Source organism: Osmia lignaria, chromosome 5 (genome assembly GCF_051020975.1).
Source record: "Osmia lignaria lignaria isolate PbOS001 chromosome 5, iyOsmLign1, whole genome shotgun sequence".
Taxonomy (NCBI): Eukaryota; Metazoa; Arthropoda; class Insecta; order Hymenoptera; family Megachilidae; genus Osmia; species Osmia lignaria.
Genome location: NC_135036.1, coordinates 11,865,049 through 11,887,692, shown reverse-complemented (window position 1 = coordinate 11,887,692; position 22,644 = coordinate 11,865,049). Strand labels below are relative to the sequence as shown.

Here is a 22,644-nt window from a genome sequence, read left to right as displayed (position 1 = left end):
TTAGATGTTTAACTTCTGCTAGAAGTTCAGGTTAAAAGGAAGATTAAACGTTCACCGTTACTACGTTCGCGGAGTTGGAGCGTAACCGCGCGTCTAACCCTCTCTTCATTCTCTTTAGGTAATATTATCCATTGTGAAATCGCAATATTTCATAACGGCTGATAAGACCGGGTAATTCGCTTTAACGTTACCGCTACCGCCGCTGAAAAGATCTCTCTAAAGATACATCTAAATACGCGAACTTGGTCGTTTCGAAAGCTCTTGAAGCGAGTATTATCGAAAATAAAGTTATTATAGAAAAGGGTGGAATATTCTTAAGATTGATAAGTTTCCTTCTCGTCGCATATAATTATATGCCATCAAGTGCCGCCATGTAAATCATATCATATATATCTAATCGCGTCATGATTTCAATGAAATGTAGATTATGAAAACTCTATTTTATTCAAATGGATCGAACTTTTTTACCTGTAAATATTATTTGTTCAATCAACATGATTGAAAGTAGGTAGGTATCTTAATGCGGATTAAAATGTCTCCGATAACTGACAATCTACAGTTATATATAATCAGTTTTCTATTTGACACGTTTCGCAAACGATCTAAAAGAGTAAAATTTTGTTAAAGAACCGATAACATCCGATTAGACGTACCAACGTCACGCGATAATTATAGAGTGGAGTTTTACAGTTATCTCGTTTGCTTATTCAAGTATTCATACTCATCGTCAATGCTGAGCACAATGCTTACTTGGGCTGAGCAAAATCGTCACGAACTACACGGCTAAATGGGATTAACACTGTGTCCACATTGTAGCGAGTTGGCTGCAGTTTGCAATACGTTAAAATGGTTTGTCCCTTTCGCGTTTGTGCAATTATGCTTTGTCTAACAATAAGTTTGGTAAAGTAATAATTTGGTTTACATTTCAATTGGAAATTTGGTTTACCTAGGTATTTTTATAAAAATGTTCCCGTACTCAAATTGGAGCAATCAATCAACGTTAAACCGATTAATCCGCTAGAATTCTGTCAGGTTCAGACGACGTTTGACCGTTCGTAGAAGCGAAAAACAAGCCTGTAGCTCGACTAACCGGTTGCTAATCCAATCAGAAACTAATTTTCCGCTCGTCGAGCCGGTTATTATTGGCCGGTAAGCTGGTGTACGGGGCTAAACGAGTCTCGTCGAGTCTCGATCTCGGTCTCGGTCTCGGTCTCGATCTCGGTTTCGACACTCGGCAAAACACTGGCCCAAGAGGCAGGCAAATGAGATTTGACGGATGCCATTGCATCTGAGAGCCACTCCGTCGCATTAGTACCGGCTGTCTGGCTGCTGTCGAACAAGCAGGAAGGAACGGGATGAGAGAAGGACGTCGTAATTAGTCAGCAGAGAACTTTGACGTCTGTAGACGGATCGCCTAGCCCTCTTTGCTCGCTTTCCAAGCGTGGACTAGCGTTTCATGGGACACAAGAGCTCTCCGGTTCTCCCGTTGAAAACGCGAGTCGTTGAACGAAAATTCAGAAAACAGGCGGTAGGTACCTACTCTTAGAAAACGAAGCTGTTTTCCTGCCTCCTAAACGCGACCAGCTGCTACGAAATTGCCCGTGGGAAATTCCTTCCCACGAAACTCGAACCTTTGTCACTTTCGCAGAAGCTACGTCAGCTACAGAAAGTGTCATTTTTCGTCAGATTCACGTACGAACTCGTTTAAAGGGGAAGGTTTAAATTATGGAAATCGAGAGAAAATGACGCCTGGAGAGTTTACCGAAAATGTTAAAGTTTGAAATACGAGCCGCATGATAATACTAGCAGCCGCGGCCAGTGTTTCCTAAATCTTATCGTATTATAGTACGATATCGGAAATTTGACGGTCTGTAATTTGTCGTGTTGAATTATGCATGTACGTACCTAAGCGTGAGGGGAGCAATTTCAATATTTGCTGTAGATCGATATAACGCTTCTCGCTGACTTTTACGACGTTACACCACCAGGATGCGGCGCGACGCGACGTATACCAAGATTATTTGCATAACGACGCTACGAAGAACGGTAAAGTAACATTTTTTTACAGTTTTGTTGAAATTTTCACGAAACGTACAACAACATTGCATCGATACGGTGCGGTAGCTTGAACGACGTAACGCAAACGTTTCGTACAATTGTTACATAACGCGAGAAGAAATATTTGCCGAAAGAAACGAGAAAGAAACGAAATTGAATCGTTGCAACCGTCACGAATCGGACAGCCGTTTCTCTGGCCATATAGCCTCGTCTATTATAGAATTTCTCGCACAACCGCGACCGGTACAATTTCTATGGTCATCGCATGAATATGCAACATGTACGTTCAAATAGCTCGATGGAGAGAGACGACAATCCTCCCGTAACATTTTCGAAAATGGCTCATCGTAAAAACCTAGAAACCCCGTCCACTGTATTATGTTTTTATGCGAAAATGATATTTTCATTTGCAAATTTCCGAACCAGTTATCGCGTCTGCCATTCGCGATAGATATTTTCAAATGCGTTTCATGAAAATTCCAATGCAGAGTTTTATTTTTCAAGAGTATTTATTTCAATAAATATTTAGTTGCTCTAAATATGTACTTCCTAACCGATGATATTCGGGTAACTTATCTCCGCTACCCCTATCGTTGCAAACTTTCCGTAAAATCAGGATCTCGGCGAAACTTTCTTAATTACCATATCTGCGGATATATGTATGTATATAAGGTAAGGGACGAGGATAAGTTGTCGGGGTTTACCGGACAATCGAGTCTGGCCAGTGCGACCGTGCGGATCGCGAGCACGATTTTTCTCTTATTTTCACCGTTTCGCATTTCGGTTCGAAATTAGAGATCGAAAGAGAGACCAAAGAACAGAGGCGACGCTGAAAAAAAGGCAAACTGGTGCAACGAAAAGTGGAGAAGGGGTGAAAAAGGAGGGTGAAATCTCGCGGCAGTCAGCATCCAGTAGGAATAGATCGCAATGGTGGGGGTACATTATAATGAAATCGGTTTTCGCTTAGCGCGCTTTCAAGCAGCCTTTATTAAATCTGTGATTCCGTCGTTTTCCTTTCTCCGCTTCACCTTTCTTTCCATTTTTCCAGCCTGTTCTCTCCCTACTTCTCCTTTTCCTTTTTTCTTTCTTTATTATTCTCGACTCTACTCGCGACTCTAAAGAAAGAAAAGGAGAGAAAGAAAGGTGAGCTGGTCTTTCGATCTGTCTCTCATCCCTGGCTCGTCTTCTCGAGGATCTTGGCCGGATTTACAATGGGAATTCGTATTATACTTGCCAGCCTTTCGGCTGTTTTCCCCGGGGCGCGGCGTGGCGCGGCGCGGCGCGGCGCGGCGCGGCGGATTGTCGTCGGAGCGATGCGACGAGTGGAGCCGCAAATATACGGCTGCGAGTCGAGAGATTGTGCTTGACTTGCGATTTTTATAATCTTTATAAGAACGGCAGAAGGAGGAACCTAATAAGTTATTAAAAGACTTCCCCTTTCTTCTCCCGAGTGTGGATTAACCTCTCGCTGACACGATCGGGAATTACGCTTTCTTCGACAAACTATTTTTTCTCTTTTCCATGCTTTCAGTTCGATCTATGAAAAGATGGAATTTTTCATTTCATCGATTTTCTTACGATATCAACTGGTATGGAAACCATCAAGTAGGTATATCTATTTATACGAAAAACATTTTCTTAATTCGTTCTTCAGCTCGATGAAACAGCTGAATGGAAAGCAGTAAACAGGTCTGAAACGGCCAAGTATCTGGAAAACAATAGGTTCGCTTATTGATTTCGGCCGTGATTTATGCATATCGGAGGCCGTTTGTCGTTTTCCAATTTCCACGCTCGTGGCTCGAGCTTCGAGCTTCGAGCTTCGAGCTTCGAACGTGCAAATCATTTCTGGCAGCGTGGAAAAACGGTCGTGGAAATCGTAGCCTGTAACTTCAGGCGGCATTCCACGTCCACTGGATATGGATATGAAAGCGTCAACTTTTATTAAAATCGAATGAAACTCGATCGTTTCGTCTCGCGCTTATATTTTCGCTAATAAAATTGGATTAGTTTCGCAGGGGGTTGTTTTTTTTAAATTACCGAGGTTGCTTGAATGAACGAAACGTGGACGGATGTAACTTATTTTCTTCTTATTACACTGAAACAATAAAATCGGAAGAAAAGAAAATTACACTACACAAGAAGAAATTACACAAAGTTGTTTCTCTTATTCACCATCTCGCTGTCCATTATTTGTCTTTGAAGATTTTTTCCTTTCTGCTACTTCCTTCTCTTTGTGTTACAAGCGATAGCAGCTGGGAAATGCAACAGCTACGAGCTTGACGCTATACCTACTTGATGCTAACTTTAATACTGCTTTAACACAGGCGTTGAATAAAATGTATTGTAGATACAATGATTCTCTGGGCTGTAGATTTTTCATTATCAAAGATCAGCTTCAGCCTTTTACCCAATTGTTCCTTGTTCATCGTTAATTAGATTTAATAAACGCGTTAACGAACAAGAGTACCGAATTCGCTTTAATCTTTCTACCGCGTTAAGTATTCAGAATTACCCCCTCGTATTTCTCATTTCTCATTTCTCATTTCTCTGTGTTGAAACGCGAGGGTTCGGTTCGTTCCATCTAACAAGCGACTGCATTCTTCAATGTCGCGCGCGTGAATCGTTCAAGCGGTATAATATACAATTGGGAACAATGGAAAACTCTCGGTGTAGGTGTTCAAAGAACACTTTAATCTCGCTCGCTAGCAAATGTGTGTCAAATGTAATGCCTTTTTTCCTGAAGGAACCGCGAGACGAATTGAATGAGAAACGGATTACAACTCGAGAATCGTCTGTGAACACCGCTACAACCATTTCATTTCATTTCATTTCATTTCATTTCATTTCATTTCATTTCATTTCATTTCATTTCATTTCATTTCAATATTTCATTAATTAACGCGATTGCACCGGTACGCTGGAATGAAATGAAACAAAGTCGCGGGCCACTAAAGTCGGTTTGTTCCTTTTAAAACAGTAGATTGCTGCATAAACTCGTACCTCTTTTAAGAAACTTTATGTATGACGAGAGCGTAAATTTATCAACGAGTATAATGCAAGAATGTTTTTATTCTCGCTGCTTTTCTCAAACCTGTTCGAAGAGAAGAGTCGACAGTTTTCTTTCATCTAACATATATATTTCGCCTTTCTGAAACTTCTTCGGACATCTCCATTAAGAGCACTCTATAATCAATCAAGCGGAATCACGAAAGAATATTAAAGAATCCGTAGGAGGTTGTAACAGCGTCAGGAATCATAGCTGGGATGCAAATGAACGGCTGAGAACGAGCGACCGACCGACTGACCGACCGGCTGTGCAGAAGAGCGAATTAATCAGTTAGTTAGAAACTCGACCGACATTAAAACCCCATCACGTCCAGCCACCAAGTTACTAGGACAACTAGTTACCTCTCTTTAATAACTCTCCTGGTCGCGCGGTTTCAGTTAACGAGAGTATCAGACGCGTTCTAGAGATTGTAAAAAGCTTTCCGCTTTCCACTTACCACTTTCCACGGAATTTTATTCGTTATCTGATGTCAAGATCCCTTCTGATATCTGATATTTTAACGATTTTTCATTACCTCCGTTACACATATTGTCGTTTCTTCTTTTTTTTTTTTTTTTAATTCCATAACATTTCTACCCTATGATTGACGTTATCGTTATCGTTAACATTTTTACGAGAAAATTATCTCAGAATTATCTCATAATTATACTTTTTAACAAGACAATACGACAATATGACCTGATATTATCGTCGAACCTTAATGCCAGTGAAGAGTAGCCGCGCTTTCAAGAACATAGCCACGGGAAAAAAGGAATGGTTTAATGGTGTAATTATGAAATTCTAGACGCAGTCGAGGTACGCAAGGTGGTTTTTAGAGACGGGGTTATTTACGCGAGAAGTCACTGTGCTTCTATGTAAACAGAGTCGGGCTTTCGAAAGTGAAAAGAATAGAAGGAAGTCTAGTTGAACAGACGATTGTCTATCAATGAAATTTTCTGGAGACGTAATCTAATTCTATTCTTCTTATTGTTAGTTTCCTCAAAATCACGTATTTTTTTCTGTTTCTGTTTCTAAGAAAACGTTGTGACGATAAATTCGAATCGCGACAACATCTAATCCGACAAGATGAAGAATAAGTATAACAACCTCCTCCGGATGCTTTCCGGCTTACGTGGGAAACGAATCAAATGTAAAAAAAGTGTGGAGAAGAAAAATATACAGAGACAAAGGAGAAAACAGAGAAAATGGATGAGTAGGAATAATCCTGAGCCGGTATCGATTGCCAATTTAAATGATAATCCCGCGATAGGGAAGCGTTTTTGTTCGTAACGCCGTCTGTGCTCGATTTCGATGATAATGCTGGCTGGAAAGGAGGCTTCCTAACAATTTGCCCTTTCTCTAAACGAAACCGACAGGAGTTGTACTTGTTGTAAACTTTGAATACAGAAACTGTTTTGCCATGAAGATAACTTGAAAGAGAAATCGATTCTCATTTCTTCTTCTATCATTTGTCAGGAATCGTGGTAGAGTTTTAAATCAAAGATCCATGTACGCCATTAACACCTTGACGTTATCTTGGATGTCATCGGTGTCGAAGTTATCCATAAAGGCAACGATAAGAAGAAATTGTATAAAAGCAGTGTCACAAAGGAGTGACCATCCATTTCTGACCCTGTCGAATAAGCTGGTTTCCCAATTAACCGTGAACGTGAAAGACGAGCTTTAGTTGTCCACCGTGCATACACGTAATACATACATACACGACAAAGGCTGTTGTTTCACGCTTCTATGAACACGATAGTCAGCTTCAAATCTGAGTTTGAATGGATCAACTGAGATTGGTGGCATTTGATCCGGTTACACAAGCTTGCCGCGGAATTTCTTGCCCTCCCTTCCCTCCTCCAACCCCTATAATTCCTTTATCGATACTAGCCACGTTCCATTACGTTTCTTCCTCAAACATTAATTTCGTGGTTCGACTGACTGTCTTCTTGTTTTGTTGTTGTTTTGGCTTTTGGCGCAGTCTTTCTTCCCTTCAATCGCCAATCATGCAAATTTGCTTTTTAGTTAATTTCGTGACAATTTTCAGAATTTCGGAAAATTAAGTAAATTAAAGGAACGCGGTAAATGGGTAATTTCGAAAGGAGAAATCATTACAGGTTGCAGCGTGGTTTTGTGTGAATTAATTGAGGAGCCACCGCGAAACGTTTGAATATTTATAATTAGGGAATAAATCATTATCATTTAGATACCGGTATTTCATATTTATAATGAATACCAATGGGTAATTTGCGATTGTAATTACCGTTGGCCAACATCGTGTTTGCTCGTTATGCTTGCTAAATCTATTATCTCGTTTCTTCCGTTACTTTTGCGTTGCTGCTGGAAAGAAATCGAATCGTTCAGCTTCGAAATGATAATTTGCAAAAAATTCTCGCGTGAATGCACACCCGCTCGCAAAGGGATCGGGAAATAAACGAGGCGAGATTTCAAGTTTATTATTATCACGGAAGCGATATCGTGAAAAATTCGCGTTTTACGCTCGAAAAATTTTCATTGAAAGAAATACGTGATACCGATTGTGAGGGGTGAAAATTTCTCTCATCTTGTCACGAAGGTTCAAATGAAATTCGTCGTAACAATGACCATTGACAATTACCGATTGCAGTTATACCTAAATTACGTAGAGGAGGAAAGAATAAAACCGCGAAGAAAGTGATATGCCGCAAATGCCATTCCAACTTCCTAGATATGTTTCAAAATCGACGTTATAGAAAAATAGATCGATAGATCACGATTGAAAAGTTTCCTCTTTACGCGATGCGATTCACGAGTTTCAGTTGGATTTCCTTTTGCTAACGTATCTATTATTGATGGTGCAACGAAGCGAATAAATTCATCGCGGGGACACGAGATGTTCCGAGTTTTAACTAACAGTTCCATAACAGTTTGTCACGCCGTCAAAACTTCAATAATTAATGACATTTAAAAACATTCTTTTGCCGTAACTTCGAGTCGCCGCGGTGCGGTGCGGTGCGGTGCGGTGCGGTGCGGTGCGGCGGCGCGGTGCAGCGCATCGGATCCGTGCAACTCGTCAACGAAATCGATAAAGCACTTTTCTGAATTATTTGAAACTCGTAACAGACGTTTTCAAACACGTTCTCTAGAAACAATTCCATCAGAACCCACTTTGATTTTGCACGATCTTATTTGCTCTGACAATTCTCTGAATATCTACTGATTAATAGTATTGCTCCACAAATACCGGCTGACGAAAGTTTCGACCAAGAAAATTACATCGACGATCAATTAATCCTCCTTCGTGTAAGTTTCCACGAACCGATTGAACTTTTCGTTTCAATTTTATGTAAGCTTAATACAACGAGAGATCCGATAATGATCAAGTTCCTTCGAGATGGACTCGACTAAAAGTTTTATCGTCAAAGTGGAAAAGAAGGCGATCCGTACCGATCAATACGTTCGCGTACTAGTTAACAGAATTACCTGACGTTGTTTGCAAAACTACAAGAAATAGACTAATAAAAAGTGAAGGAAAAAGCAATCGATCGATGTTAAAAATCCTTTTGAAAGACGAGAAAGAAGCAGAGAGAGACTACTCCATTAGATTTTATTCGATCTCGCGTCTCTCGAATTCTTTCTCCGGGATTGGCTCAACGTTTTTATCAGTGATGCATCTTCCTCCGATCGAACGGCTCCGAACGTTCAAGTGATTTGTGTTTCTAATCCGCGAACGGGTCGATAGTGTAACGGAGAGCTGGCAAAAAATTTCACCAATTGGATTGCGTTGTCAAGTTTTTTTCCCTTTCAACTATCAGAAGATCCAGTCCATACCTACTCCTCCATCGAGCCTATCTACCAACTGAACGTTGGATTAGTCGAGAGTTCTAATTACATATTCGCTAACGAACGACACCCATTTTCAGTACATCGTCGAGGAAGAAACGAGAAAACGTGCAGATGACAGTCCATCATCTGCTGAATTTTAGTTTTCCTATGTAGGTAACTCGGTATCTGAAGTACGCGATCGAAAAAATCACAATGTTTTCGACGAATAGGATGTTATAAAGTCGGTATTTTAGCTAGAAAAGTCGGAAAAGTCGGAAAAGTCGGAAAAATAGAGGAAAACTAGGGAAAGTATGTCAGGAAAGTGTGTCAATGTTGAAAGTGTAATGGACTGAAGGAACGAGAACTGCTCGGAATATTTCTGTTCCCTAGCCTCGTTTAATAAAGCCCGATCACGCGACGTAATTATTTCCTGTCGACAGAAAGGGGACGAGAAACCATTGGAACTCGTCAACTAGAAGCTCAACTTTGGCTGATCGAAATGGCTAGGACATAACATTTTCAGAAGATAACACGAAAATTGCCTGTAATAATTTATTTATTTATTTATTTATTTATTTATTGATAGGGTTTAATTTTTCATATTTGAAGGCTGAACTCATTTAGTTTCAATAATTATTTTAATTGCAATAGATTTTAGAGCAAACTGATTTCACTACTTTTACACGTACCCTTTAATAAATGACTCAGGTGTTAAATTTGGCACGATAATCGCTTCGGAAACGGTGAAATTACCGAATATTCTGGCCAAACTTAATGGATAATTTAATGGAAGTACATCTAAATTTAGGAGAAATAGAGATGACTAGTGGGACGAATCAAGCACTAATCGATGAGATGACTTTGAATGTTTTAGTTGTTGCACCACGTATTAAATATCATTTCAACCTGTATTCACTCAAAGGGTTAATCGTTTACAGAATGGACTATCTTTTGGTACAAGGAAAGTTTTCTGCAAAATCTAAAGTCCAAGTTCAGAATATGTAAATTGAAAAGATTAGATAGAAGGCACAGAATATAGATAACTTGAAGTAGAAAAGCTTTACTTTTTACTGACTTTTAGTAACACTCATAAAAAATCTTTCCAACATCGTTCTGGTTGAAGGGGAAATAAAACTTCGATTAGGATGAAACGAAAAGGTGAAAATTCAAGTTAAAGTTGTCTCACGAGAGTTGCATTTGTAAAAAAAAAAAAAAAGGAAAGAAAAGAATGAAATGCATCGAGACCACGAACAGTTTGTTTCATCAAAATTCCGAAAATAGAAACAACCAAAGGAAAACCGCGACAACGAGTTACATGGCTAGAATCGACAGGAACGATTCTTAATCAAACACCGGAAATGGATCAGCGAATTTCGTTACAGTTCGTATTTTCCCCGACAGAACGACAGAACGACAGAACGACAGAACGACAGAACGACAGAACGACTGAACGACAGTCTCGAGTTTCTATAGAAAAATCTACAAATCGAATACCGTTCGCCATCTCTTTCTACATTTATTCACGGGCCGATTCACATCGGACGAAATTCTTACGTCAGAATTCGTGTTGATATTTACTCAAAAATTTCCAAGTCGAACACCATTGAAATTTTCCTCATTCACAGTAGCTGTCTGGTAGTAGAAGAAATTCTATCAATAATTTCAGAGAAATCTGCAAATGAAACGGGATTAAAGCTTTTGCTATTTACAACAGCCGTTTTTTAACGAAAGAAATCCTTAAGCAATAATTTTAATTGATACTTCCTCGAATAGGAGCACTTTACCTCCAGTGATGTTCGTTCGAAGCAAACGCAAGCACATTCGTTGATTAATCACAAACACCAATCACTTGTTACATCCCCGAAGAAAATTCACTCGTAGGTAAATATATATGCTATAGGTATAGATATAAATTATAAACGGTCACGTGTGCATAGGTGTATGTATGTATGTACGGACAATTGGAACAAAAGCAGAAGTGTAAGATATACAATAAACGGGTAAATGTAGGATGACGAGTGCACGTGGTGCCACGACGTGCGCCCACGCTAGACTGGCGCTTACTCGGTCGGCTGTCTGACTCGTTGCTGACTCTCCCTACTGCCTGGATGGCCGACCGGCTTGGATAGTATGCCGCGGCGCGGCGGGGTAGATGGCTGACTGCATGGCAGAAACGCTTGCTGGAGCAACCCTTTCCCTTGTTGCTCGACCATATTTCTCTCTTTCTCTCCGTTCGACACCCCTTCTGTGTTCAACCCTCCGACCGACGGACGGACGGACGGACGGAACATTTCGTTCAATTCTTACGGCAAGATTGACCACATTGATTTTGTGTTTCCTTTTTTTCCTTTATAAAAGATGTGTTATTTGATTTTAAATAGACGGTTAAATTTGGTTATATTTATCGAACCTATCGAATCCGTACATATTATACATAGGTAATCATTCGGTTCTTCGTTTCTACAAACTGTTTTTCACCAGGAGCGTTTCAAATACATCAAACCCATTTCGTTGAAAGGTGGATAGGAACAAGTAACCAAGTGCTTTCGGATCGAGACCGTGTATCGTTCTGATCATTATCCAAGAACACGAAGGATTTGTCGAGAACTTTGTGCGCGATCGAATTGACTTAATGACACTTTGATCTCGTGGCAGGTCTGGAATTTAGTTTCACGGAATTTCTGCGATGTTGTGGCGATGTTGAGAGGCAGCTTCTATTACCGTAAGTACGTCTCGGATTTAGATACGTCGTTGAAGCTTGCTCTATGACAAGTGAACGCTGAGATTGCGTTTATAGTCGACCCCTAAGTGGCATGCAGATTATTAGATACGGGTTTAATTAAACTTTCATGAAATATCTTGATGTGAACCGAAATAATTTTCTCTTCCTTTTTCTTCTCGCCAGTTATTTCAAATTGTATTCTCTCAGGCGAATTAACCAGAATTCCGGGTAAAGTAGAAACAGAGGAACGGAAAAGGAAGTCGTAGAATAGAAACTAGTCCGTCTCGTGCATAGGCTTCGTTCAACTCGCGCGATTCCTGTTACATACTTTGTGAAGTCTCCAGCGGAAGGATATTCCTCTCTGTACGTCGCATTGCTCAGTCTCCTTTGTTATTCCAGACCTCCTTAACGCTTTTCCATCGTGTTTGTGAGCCTGAACGTAACTTTTCACTCGATATACGATCCTCTGATGGGACTAGAGCTGCTTGCAACACGACGACGAATCGTATCGATCTGCCAGCCGCTAACTGTTGCTGCTGCATCGCGTTTCGCTTCGCTCGACACTCGCTTCGTATCGGTCGATCGGCTCACTTTAACTGTACCTATCAAACGCGATCCACCTGGTGATAACGTGAAATTAGACGAAATCACAGTTAAACAGTCTCATTGGTCTTTTCGCTTTTAATCAAGTCCCCGAAACAAGCACCAATGTACTTATTTACATCGGTGGTAACAACTACTGAAATAACAAGGAAAAAACGGTATAGGTATACGAATGGAATATTTCCATCTGCTCGAGTACCAGAGGCGTGTTTCTACTCGAGCTTATAAAATTCTGCCAAGTTATTGACGCTCGAACGCTCGAACGCTCGAACGCTTGAACGCCCGATTGCCGGATTCCCGTATTAAACGGGCGATTTCTCGTCGATAAAACGTCCCGTAACAGCATTTTTACACGGTAATCTCGCTGCGGGTCGATCGAAATCAGGACGACGAAACCCATTCGTCGACGGAGATGCGACAGGGGTAATATGAACGGCCCGTCAAAACACGAACGCCTCGTTTCGAAAAACGTTTCGTTTTATTATCAACGAAAGGGATCGTGAAATATTCTTTTATCATGCGAAATTTCCTGCTCGAACGATTAACACGTCTTATTAAGCTTAAAAACAGACAAACAAGTATATACCGTAACCGGGATGATAAATCGTAGCAATTTGCAAGTGGACGCGTTTGTATGATCGCGATTTGACGCCTTGATCTCGGCGTCACCGAGCTCGATGACCGTCGCGTCGCGTCGCCGCGCCGCGTGACAAATGACCATGACAACCATGCTAGCACGCGCCTAGACACAATTAATGGAGATCCTTGGGGATCGAAAATATATCGTTTACGAATACGAGAATACATGTTCGACGTGATTTACCGCGATGATGGAATTCGAGGAAAGGAGGAGGATTCCAGCGTCTGGTTACACGAGGTCCTTCTACATTTCGAATCAAGCATAGTGCAGCGAGAAATACCGCGGATTAAAGCGGACTGTTTGCTTTGATTTAGGTACAACAAGCTTTATTGCTGTTCATTCCCTTACCGTTTATTCACGTTTATTCAAAGATATTTTCCAATTCCAAACGTATCGAATTCTCATGCTGGTTCTTCCAATTTCTCTACCGACGTTCAATTGGGGTCAGATTGCTGTACAATTGGTACGTTTATCAAACGACGAATCAGTCAAACGTTCGGCGTTTGGCGTTCAAATTAATTAGGAGCGATACATTTGGCGCGTCTGTGCAGAAGCATAGTATTTAGTAACCGACAGCACGCAAAACAGAAAGGAACAGGTTCTCGTCGGTAAGGCAATCGAGCTTGTTGCGTTCCTTTGCTGGTTTTACGAGTTCAAAGCCTGCTGCGACTCTGAAAAGGCACCGTGAAATAATAAAAAAAGAAAAAAAAAAAAAAGCTGAAAGCGGTAAATACGGCCGCATCGGGATCATTATCAAACAGCTACTCTCGTCTTGCTATTCACCGGCTTGTGAATGCCCTCTTGCACCACCTCCTGATAATCCTATGGCTTATATCGGTTACCCTACCGGCGCGCCGGAAACAACCAACCGGGTTAAGAAGGATTTGTGTTACCGAGAATATCTAGAGGGAAGGGGAAAAGATCTAAAGGATATCTTGAAGGAACCACTCAACTTTTCCTTGATTAGCACCACTCGGTTAACGCATTCAAGACCAATCAGTAAAATAGTAGGATTTTTTTCAACTCGAAATGCCTATACCATTTCTTGTCATTTTGACAAGTTTTTTCGTATTTGTCGAACGCCTGCCTGTATAAATTTCTAAGTCACCGTGATGATTTCCTCGATCGAAAGGATATCAATGTCTGTTGCCAGAGCAAATGGAATGGAAACGTATAGACGGCAGTCTACTCTATCAACGAATGAAAAATAATCAATTTGGCACCGTTACCGCGCGGAAAATTGACACATCCTACGGCGTAATCAATATTTGACGATTATTGGATATGAAACAGTGCTTGCTACTGTTTATCCGTCTACCGCGAACAATAAATATTTGCCGTGTTGTTATTTCATCGATATGTCCGCTTTATTCTCTCGTTCTCGATTTACCAACGGTTCATGTATACATCTGTTCTACATTCTACATCTCGATTTCTGCATTGAAAAACTTCGATCGAGGATTAATCAAACACTAGGCAAATCTTGCGAGGATACAATTGCCATCTAACGTCTCACAGATCGTTGAATATCCTTGTTTGGTAATTAACACAGTCAACAATTGTATTCTTTTTAGGTGGGATGCAAACATTAGATGTTTGATCACGAAACGCCCTGAAACTCGAACGCTAATCCTTTACAAACAACTGAATCATTTACCTTCTCTCCTCCCCTCTCTTTAAGGCGCTGATTTAACACTTACTTAGTTGGAGACTATTTTGGTGTGGAAAGCAACACATCTACGAAGCTTCTAGTAGTTGAAAATTAAATAGCATTTGGAATAAACAAGATTTCTTCAAATATAAATTCTCTAATACAGTTTAAAAGAATAAGAAAAGATGTTACGTCTCGGAATTTGAAAATTTCGCTCGAAGAAATTTGCTTCAGACTTTCTTCGTTCCTTCTTTAAACAGTCTAGCCATTCTAATTCTCTTGCTATTTTATTCGATTTTTATTCCTTGGTGAATTTTTAAATTCTTTTTTACCACGTTAAACTACCGCATTAAATTTCAAGAAGGATGGATATTCTCATTTTACGGTACAGTTTAATTTTAATGGAACGAGTATTGGGAAACATGGATTTCGTCTCGCGAAATTTTACAGCAACGCCAGCGATACGGCAAATAACTGCATCGAAAACACTTGGGAAATTTAGCTAACGGCGGATTTCACGGCGAGATCTGCTGCTTTAAGATTCCTGTTTAATTTAGCATGCTTTCAGCGAACGCAAAACGGAAGTTTTCCACTGAAATTCCCTACTCGACGTAAGACAAACTCGACTAGACGATTCCGCACAGAAATAATCAAGAAACAACATTAAATTCAATAGGAAAATTACAAAATTTATATTCGCTTTACTCTTTCTCTATTCGTTCTGGTATTGAAGTTTTTATGGTCGTAGGGAATGTCATGGAAATTTTTCCTAGTTTAAATCACCGTTAGCGGAGTGACGCGCAAACTGTGAAAATATAAAAAGCTTGCTTGAAAATAATATACATATATACATTGTGTGAACCTGCAATAAACAAATAAATGTCGTCGATGTTTGTTTGAAAAAGGTATTAACTCTGTTATGTGAAAAAAGAAAGAAAAATGTAGAGGAATATTTAAACAACAACAGCGAGCATACAAAAGAGAAATAAATATAATAAATAAATAAAACTGATACGAAATATCTGAGGGACATTCTAAATTCAGCGCGATCTTGAAACTCGGAAATGGATGGTTATTTTTTGGTCGATGTAGCTTTTCTATTTACGCGCCGTGTTCACCGTACGCGTATCGTTCGATGTATCGAACGCAGCGACGCGGAAAATTTCATTTGCATAACGCCTCGAAATGAACGAATTCTGGGGAAAACATTTCAAATATTACAATTTTTCAGCGGGATCGTTGCGATCGCGCAAAAACAAAATCGTACACGTATTTTCTCGACCGTGTGCTTTTAATGTCATTAAATTCAATTGAATCGTTCGATGCGTAACATGCTTTTATCATGAAGCAAAGGATACTTTGACATTTGAAATTAAATTGAAATTGCAATTGCAATAATTTTTCTACGTTTACTCGACAGATGGGTCCTAGATGAAATACGAGAGATCGGAAAACAGAATGTCGAAGGAGAGACGAGCTGAAAATTCGCTTGGAATTTGAATTAGAACCGCGCAAGAAATTATAAGATCTTGAAATATCTTATCTCAGCCTGCGAAGGGGCTGTAAAACCTAATCTCCTGAAACCAGATTCAATTATTCGAGACTTAAATTCTTGATCCAAGCTATTCGAAAATTCAAAGTTTAATTCGATTGCGTCGAAGATAAAACCTGAATGAACACTTTCGTCGATATCTTACAATTAGTCTTGTCTAAATACACCAATTTCAATGTGTTGACGAACAGTTCCTTAGAGTGTTCAAGGATTAGACGGTTCGTATGCAGGCGATTGTTAGCAATCTAACGCTTGTTCGGTAGCCAGATGATATATAATGCGTTCCACGGCACGGGTATACAGGACGAGGCCCGGTAAACGACCGAAATCTGGACGCCGATAACATACGTACACATGCATGCACGACTGCGTACGCATTTGCATCTGGCATCCGATGCTGTCCTCTGCCTCTACCTCCCTCTCTATGTTTCTCCTGGATATGCATGAGGGGCAGATCTCATGAAATTTTGGTCAAACTTGAGTACAGAACGTCACGGACACGTGTACGCCACCCGTGAAATTGCACCTGTGTTTCTATCAACCGAATCGGCAACGTCTCGGCTCGTATTGTTGAATTTTCTAAAGTGATCGATCTTTCAACAATTCGTCCATGCAATTTAATACCTTCGAGTTAAGAAGAAAAAAATTACGAGCCGATTATGTTCGTATAACCGGTAATTAGGTGTTTCGTGCGGGCTTCCAGCAACTCGAATACAGTACTTATTTAAATTAATCTAAATTCTCGTCGATAAGCCCTACAACGGATATTTTCCAGGTATAAAAAGGAACGTTTCTCCTCGATGTATTTAAATAAACGTCGATCGACGTGCTTGTTCCTTCTTCGTGGAAAATTTCTACTCGAATGTTAAATGTTAAAAACGAAGTAAAATGTATTTATAAATTTTTCAATTTTCAAGTTTCTATATTCTCGATGTTTAGAACAAGCCCGGCTATTTGATTCATATGATTCTTCTGTTTCCTGTATCGTTTCAACTCTCTTGATGGTGTAGCGATACGCTCTGTGTTAATTTTTCTATCTCACCTGTTCTCATTACTTGGAAAATCCACGTTATATCTTCTTCTGATTTTATATTCAATGTAGATTCGCTAATTTCTGTTGTTTAAACTATTAAACATTGGTAATACATCTGTAATTGGGTCTTTAAGTCGTGTTTCTATTCCCAATAAGTAAAATACTCATTAAACATTTTTAGCTTAAATTAAGTTACTCATAAAGCTTCGAATTAGTCGGTTACCGTTTAATTTAGGTGCAGAATCCATCAGAAATTAGAATTAGTATTAGAAAGCTTAAAATGTATTCTATATTTCGCTTCGAAATAACTGAATTTTGGATGATTTTAATTCGATTGAAAGCTTTTAATTTAATTTCTAATCTAAACCTTCGAATCCATGAAACGTAAAGTATAGGTACCTGAAAGTATGGCCTGAAATTTCACGCGACCATAGTTCAGTGGGGTACAGCAGGTTCAATAAAATACGAAGATTGTAAAAGCAGGAGGGACGTCGAGCAGAGTTTGGACGGGATATTCGTACGCGATATCGTATTCTTTTTCATCGGCTCGATTCGGTTAGCTGGACATCGCATCGCATCGGCACGAAAGTTCGGTTGACTCGTTTACGGGCCAGCGAAAGTTTTCGCTCGCGTTTGCAAAAGTATCCACGGAACGAATGGAAAAGCTGCTTCCTGACGGGATTTGATTTTTCACCGTGTTCTCGCGGTCAGGGTAAATTCGTGGTCGGCATCCTGAACAAGTTCCAGGATTCTTATCGAAATTCTCAGACGTTGCTTCTCTTTTTTTTTTCTTTTTTCTTTTTTCTTTTTTCTTTTTTCTTGACCTACCTTCGCTTTCCTCGCGAAGATTTAAACAGTTCCTCTTGGGAAAATAACCCAGTGTTTTCTAAGAAATCTATTCACTAACAATAAGTTACTTTGCAAACATTCAAATGTTATGGGATCGAATAAATAATGATTGCAAAATAGGTTTTAATGTTGTTTAGTTTTACTCGAGAGTCCGAATTAGGTAGCTATATTATGCAATTGTTACAACGAATGAAGCAGATGTATACTTTGTTGTTTATCCTCCTCTATTTCAACCAAGAATACGTTAAATCCCGGCCATTTCCATATTGGAATCAAGCAAGAGAGAAGCAACGTTTTAACAGGAAGAGTATCGTATTGTTTTTTTTTTCTATCTGTTTTTTTTTCTATCGTATTGTGAGAGATCCTCGTCACGTTCAATTGTGCTTTCATATGTGTGCTAGTCATTTTCGATGTTCCAAGATCGCTAGCTCGCTGTTGGCCCTCGAGCAACATCGTTTAGGCGAATACGCTGGGAAGGTCCCATTGCGGCAGAACTTCCATTACTTGATATCACCAGACGAACTGTGTCAAATGAAAGTACAATGAGACCCGCTACACATGGGCCTATTTCTCATGTGTAAAAAGAGACTGTTCGCAAATAACGACTGCTCTACATCAAGTCATACTTTACCGCTTCTCTCTGAAACTAGGTTCCTAAATGTAACAGAGCGGTTGGCAAGTTGTTACTCGGTCCAGTTGATCGAAGCTTATTCAGCGCATATGAGAATCTTGGATAGTATGTTTGATGAAAAATCATCATAGTATGCTTTCGATGACCTGAATTAGATTTTCGCTGGTTTTGCTGATTCAGGTTGAACGGTGTTGGAACAAGTTGGAACAGCAAGGAAAGGAGTTAAGATATCTTACGATTAAAGGTTGAGTTTTTGATTAATATAATGAAAAGAAAAAGAAAAAGAAAAAGAAAAACTTGTGATCATTTTGAATGACGCGTCACGCGTACCTAATCTTCGTTCCCGCAGAACGTTCCCATGATAATCGAGGTCTCGAGTGAAGGTTTGAATGGAAAGAAAAATCAAATGTCGCTCAGCTATCGGTGTCGGTGTTAGAAATAAAAAGGCAAACGATCCGTTCGTTTGATTGTACGTGGCTGCAGTAGCATTTTCCTAGCTCTCAGCGTCGCGTTTGCTAGCTAGCTGTCGCATGTCGTCGACAAGGCGAGATACGAAATTTTACGAGGAAACGTCCCCGCTCACCGGTCCCGTTGCGGAAGGGGTTGCATTACCGGATGTCGTGGCACGACTCACGCGCGATAAGGATATTCCCACACTCACATCCACACGTTCCGCGCGTGTTTGCTTTGCTACGTACGAGCTTTGATACTCAACGCGAGTACTCTGACTACCGTACATTCTGAATGGAAGATGAATGCGGCCGACGCGCGACGCGGCGACGGCGGCGGCGACGGCGGCGGCGCCCCCACCGACCGACCGGATGCGAAATTCCGGAGATGAGAATTACATACGAGCCACCGATATCAACCTATCTCTCTTTATATTAGTCTACTTTTCTATTTTATTCGTATCCTTGACAAATTGTCAGCGTTTTATTGCCCAGCAACTTTAGCAGCTGAATTGTAAAGATTAAACATCCTTTGACGACTAATTAAATCTTCGATGTCATCTTCGTCGCTTATTTAATTATGATATATCTTTGTCCTAGCGGAAAGGATAATTAGTATTCGACTAAATCTTTAGTCTACATTGAAAACAATTCATCGGCGAAGGAAGATTGTGAAAATAATTGTCTTACGACGAGGCTTTTGTAAAGAAGAACAACGAAGGATACCTACAAAAGGAATCTGGAAAGAAAGGACTGTACGGTTCACGAAACGAAGCACGATTCCGAGAATGTCTAAATTAAAGAGCGGCACATCGATAACAAGAGGAAACGTTCCGGTTTGCTCCTACACTGATTAATTCCAATTACCTTGCCATTCGAAGAGGACGATCAAACTCAATGGAGAAACCTTTGACAATTAAGAAGATACTCGATGTACGATATACGGTAGACCGTGAAATCGTTGGTCGTTAATGCACGCGTTCTCTAATCGTACAAATGCAACGATGATCATGATAAAGTAATAATCGCTTCATTGTTTCTTCATTGAGAATTGAACTTTTCACGTCTTATAGAAACGTCTTATAGTAGTCTTTCAGACTACTTTGGTAGTGAACATTTTATTGGATTTGCCATGCCATGCCGTAGGCGTTACAATGAATTACGCGCTCGATTCGCCGTTACGATCGAGCGCATACTAGTGGTTGGCGTTTGATTTTATTGCTACTTATTTCCAGTTCGATCGAAACAGTCGTCTGAAATCGTAAAACGGTCGAGATTATTCCCTTTTCTTCTATTTCCTTTTCTCATTGTGCGCAGCTTTGCACCGCGTAGTTTCATTTAAAACATTGACGACTATACATTAGTAGTAAATTAGTATAGTTTTAGTTTTTAAACAGAAATCTGAAAATGAAAAAGATGGTATACGTCGAATCGGATACCGATTAGAAATTCTCTGAATCTTCTTATATCTGAACAGGCATGTATGTATAGATATTAGGAAGGCAACCAGCAGATCTGACTTTCAGATCTTGGCCGGTAAGGAGAGGGAACGGACGCGAAGGGGTTAATCGGCCCGCTATAAATTACTAGGCTTGATGCATTGCTGCGTGGTTGGTTGGTCTACTGAACCCCACGCTGCTCTTTGATATATGCATATATGCCTGTCCCTGTCCCCCTGTACGCGCGCGCACCAGCTAACCTGCTCATCACGATGTAAGACGTCTAACTGTGTCTCTATTCTGATGCAAGGTGTCTTCGGTACAGGCTTGACACGAATGTATGTATACGCATCTACATGTGTAAGCGAAGCGGCAATTGCATTCCTAATGTATTTGTTGATGCTTTGAATTGTTGCTTTGTGTAACTGATGGTTTCAATTTACATATTTACGTTAATTCTGATAACACTTTAGTGCATAATTACATACTTTAGATATTTAATGGTGTCGCGTTGCATAGAAAATTTGAAATTTTACAGCTAACACTGCTAGAACCATAGGCAAGATACGATCTTGCCAAGTGTTCCGCGATTGCATTCCAAGCATTATGTAGCTGACTGTAGGTGCGTGATGTACAAGGATCTACGATTGCTTTTACGCGAGGATCCGACAAACTGGATGTCTCCCTCGTCGCTTTCGGTATATTACAGGAAGCAATTATGACTGTAGGTTCTTTCCGGTCATATATAACGACACTCGTCGGCTCTAAGTGAAGAACGGTGCTTTGTCTTTAATCCTTTGAACGCTACGGGCGTATCGGTACCTAGCTTACTCTACTGCAATTCTTGTCACAATAGGAACAGAAATTCTCATTTCTCATCGTTACCTTATCTTTCTCTACACTCTACAGACTCTACACGATTACTTAATTTTCATTATTTTATTTCACGTATCGTGTCATTCGTGGAAATATATCTTTCAACGATAATTCTCACCGGTTTTAGTTACTTAAAAATATTTTCCGACCAAATCTCTCGTGCTGACCTGCATTGTTTTCACATGCAATTATCTTAACGAGAAAAACTTTACTATTCGAGAAACATACCATCATGGTTTCGATCGTATCGCGATAGCGATAAACTTTCAGAAAGTCTACGCGTTGAATTTTCCGCGGGATTAACGGCTTATTTCATCGCGAGCGAGCCAGGAAACCCTTAAAAACCGTTTACCGTTCGTGAAGATCACATTTAGATAACTAATAGGAGCGAAGTAATTTTTACCGTGTGAAAATCTACGACGTCCTTAACGCGATATCTATGGCAGGAAAAGGAAAAAGGAAAATGGAAAAACGGATGGAGGGTGGTTGTTTGCTCCTCGAGTACGTTATACGTCGAGACGTTTGAAACGCGTGAATCACCGTATAATGAAGTTGAATTTTTCGTTTGTCGAAAACCACTAGAAAATTACGATACAAACAGAACGTCCATTCTGTTTGTAGGGTTTAGACTTTTAGACAGTTCTTTGAAGCGAAAGTACACATTTGTAAAATGTAGATATCATACGTGCATTACATTATATTTTTCCAATTCTAGTTAACGTCCTTTTGTCTATTTTTGTATCTACGTCAATAAAGTTTTTCACAAAGTGGTTCTTACAGAAATTATAAATAAAACATAACATGTAGAGGTTTTCAGTAAATTGCGGTCTGGTCGTTGGGAAACGATGTAATTTTTGCGAATTAATGAAAACCGCAGAATTCGTAATTAATGAAATTTAACATGGTACGGACCTCTCATGAGCGAGATATGTGGAATATTTAATACGATAATTTGTCGATTCTCTGATGCATAAAATGGAAAGATTTTATGGAAATCAGTGGCGTTTGGTATTCATACCACTTTTGATTAATTGCGACGTTTTAATATTACCTCCATTTGTTACCAAACAGACGTTCAATAATAATGTAAGCTTTTTATCCAGCGGGAATAAGTAGCACGTCTCGACGGACGAGAATCCGTATTTCTGTTACGAATCCTTGCTCGCGGGAAACAGCAACGCGAGCCACGTTTCGGCCACGAACTAAAGATATATGTATTCCGTTTCAAAGCCAAGACTAAACAGCTCTGAAAACCTGCAATTTCACGTTTGCGCTGCTATTCACGAAA

The 22,644-nt window shown here is 39.9% G+C and overlaps 1 protein-coding gene and 1 long non-coding RNA gene across 12 annotated transcripts in view; one reads left to right on the top strand and one right to left on the bottom strand.

Moving 5' to 3' along the window:
* The window catches only part of LOC117604847 (uncharacterized), a 218,149-nt gene that overhangs the window by 43,791 nt on the left and 151,714 nt on the right, over positions 1-22,644 (bottom strand). Inside the window, exons 1-2 of one of the 9 annotated variants that reach the window (XM_034325360.2) lie at positions 10,696-11,108; positions 10,490-10,583 (exon numbers count right to left, since the gene is read on the bottom strand). The exons of 5 other annotated variants lie outside the window; for them this stretch is intronic. The gene's annotated coding sequence lies outside the window, so the exon portion shown is untranslated. 3 more of the 9 variants (XM_034325366.2, XM_034325358.2, XM_034325362.2) reach the window with 3 other exon arrangements.
* LOC143305305 (uncharacterized) overlaps positions 1-22,644 on the top strand; it is a 158,166-nt gene that overhangs the window by 68,359 nt on the left and 67,163 nt on the right. The gene's annotated exons all lie outside the window — the stretch shown is intronic.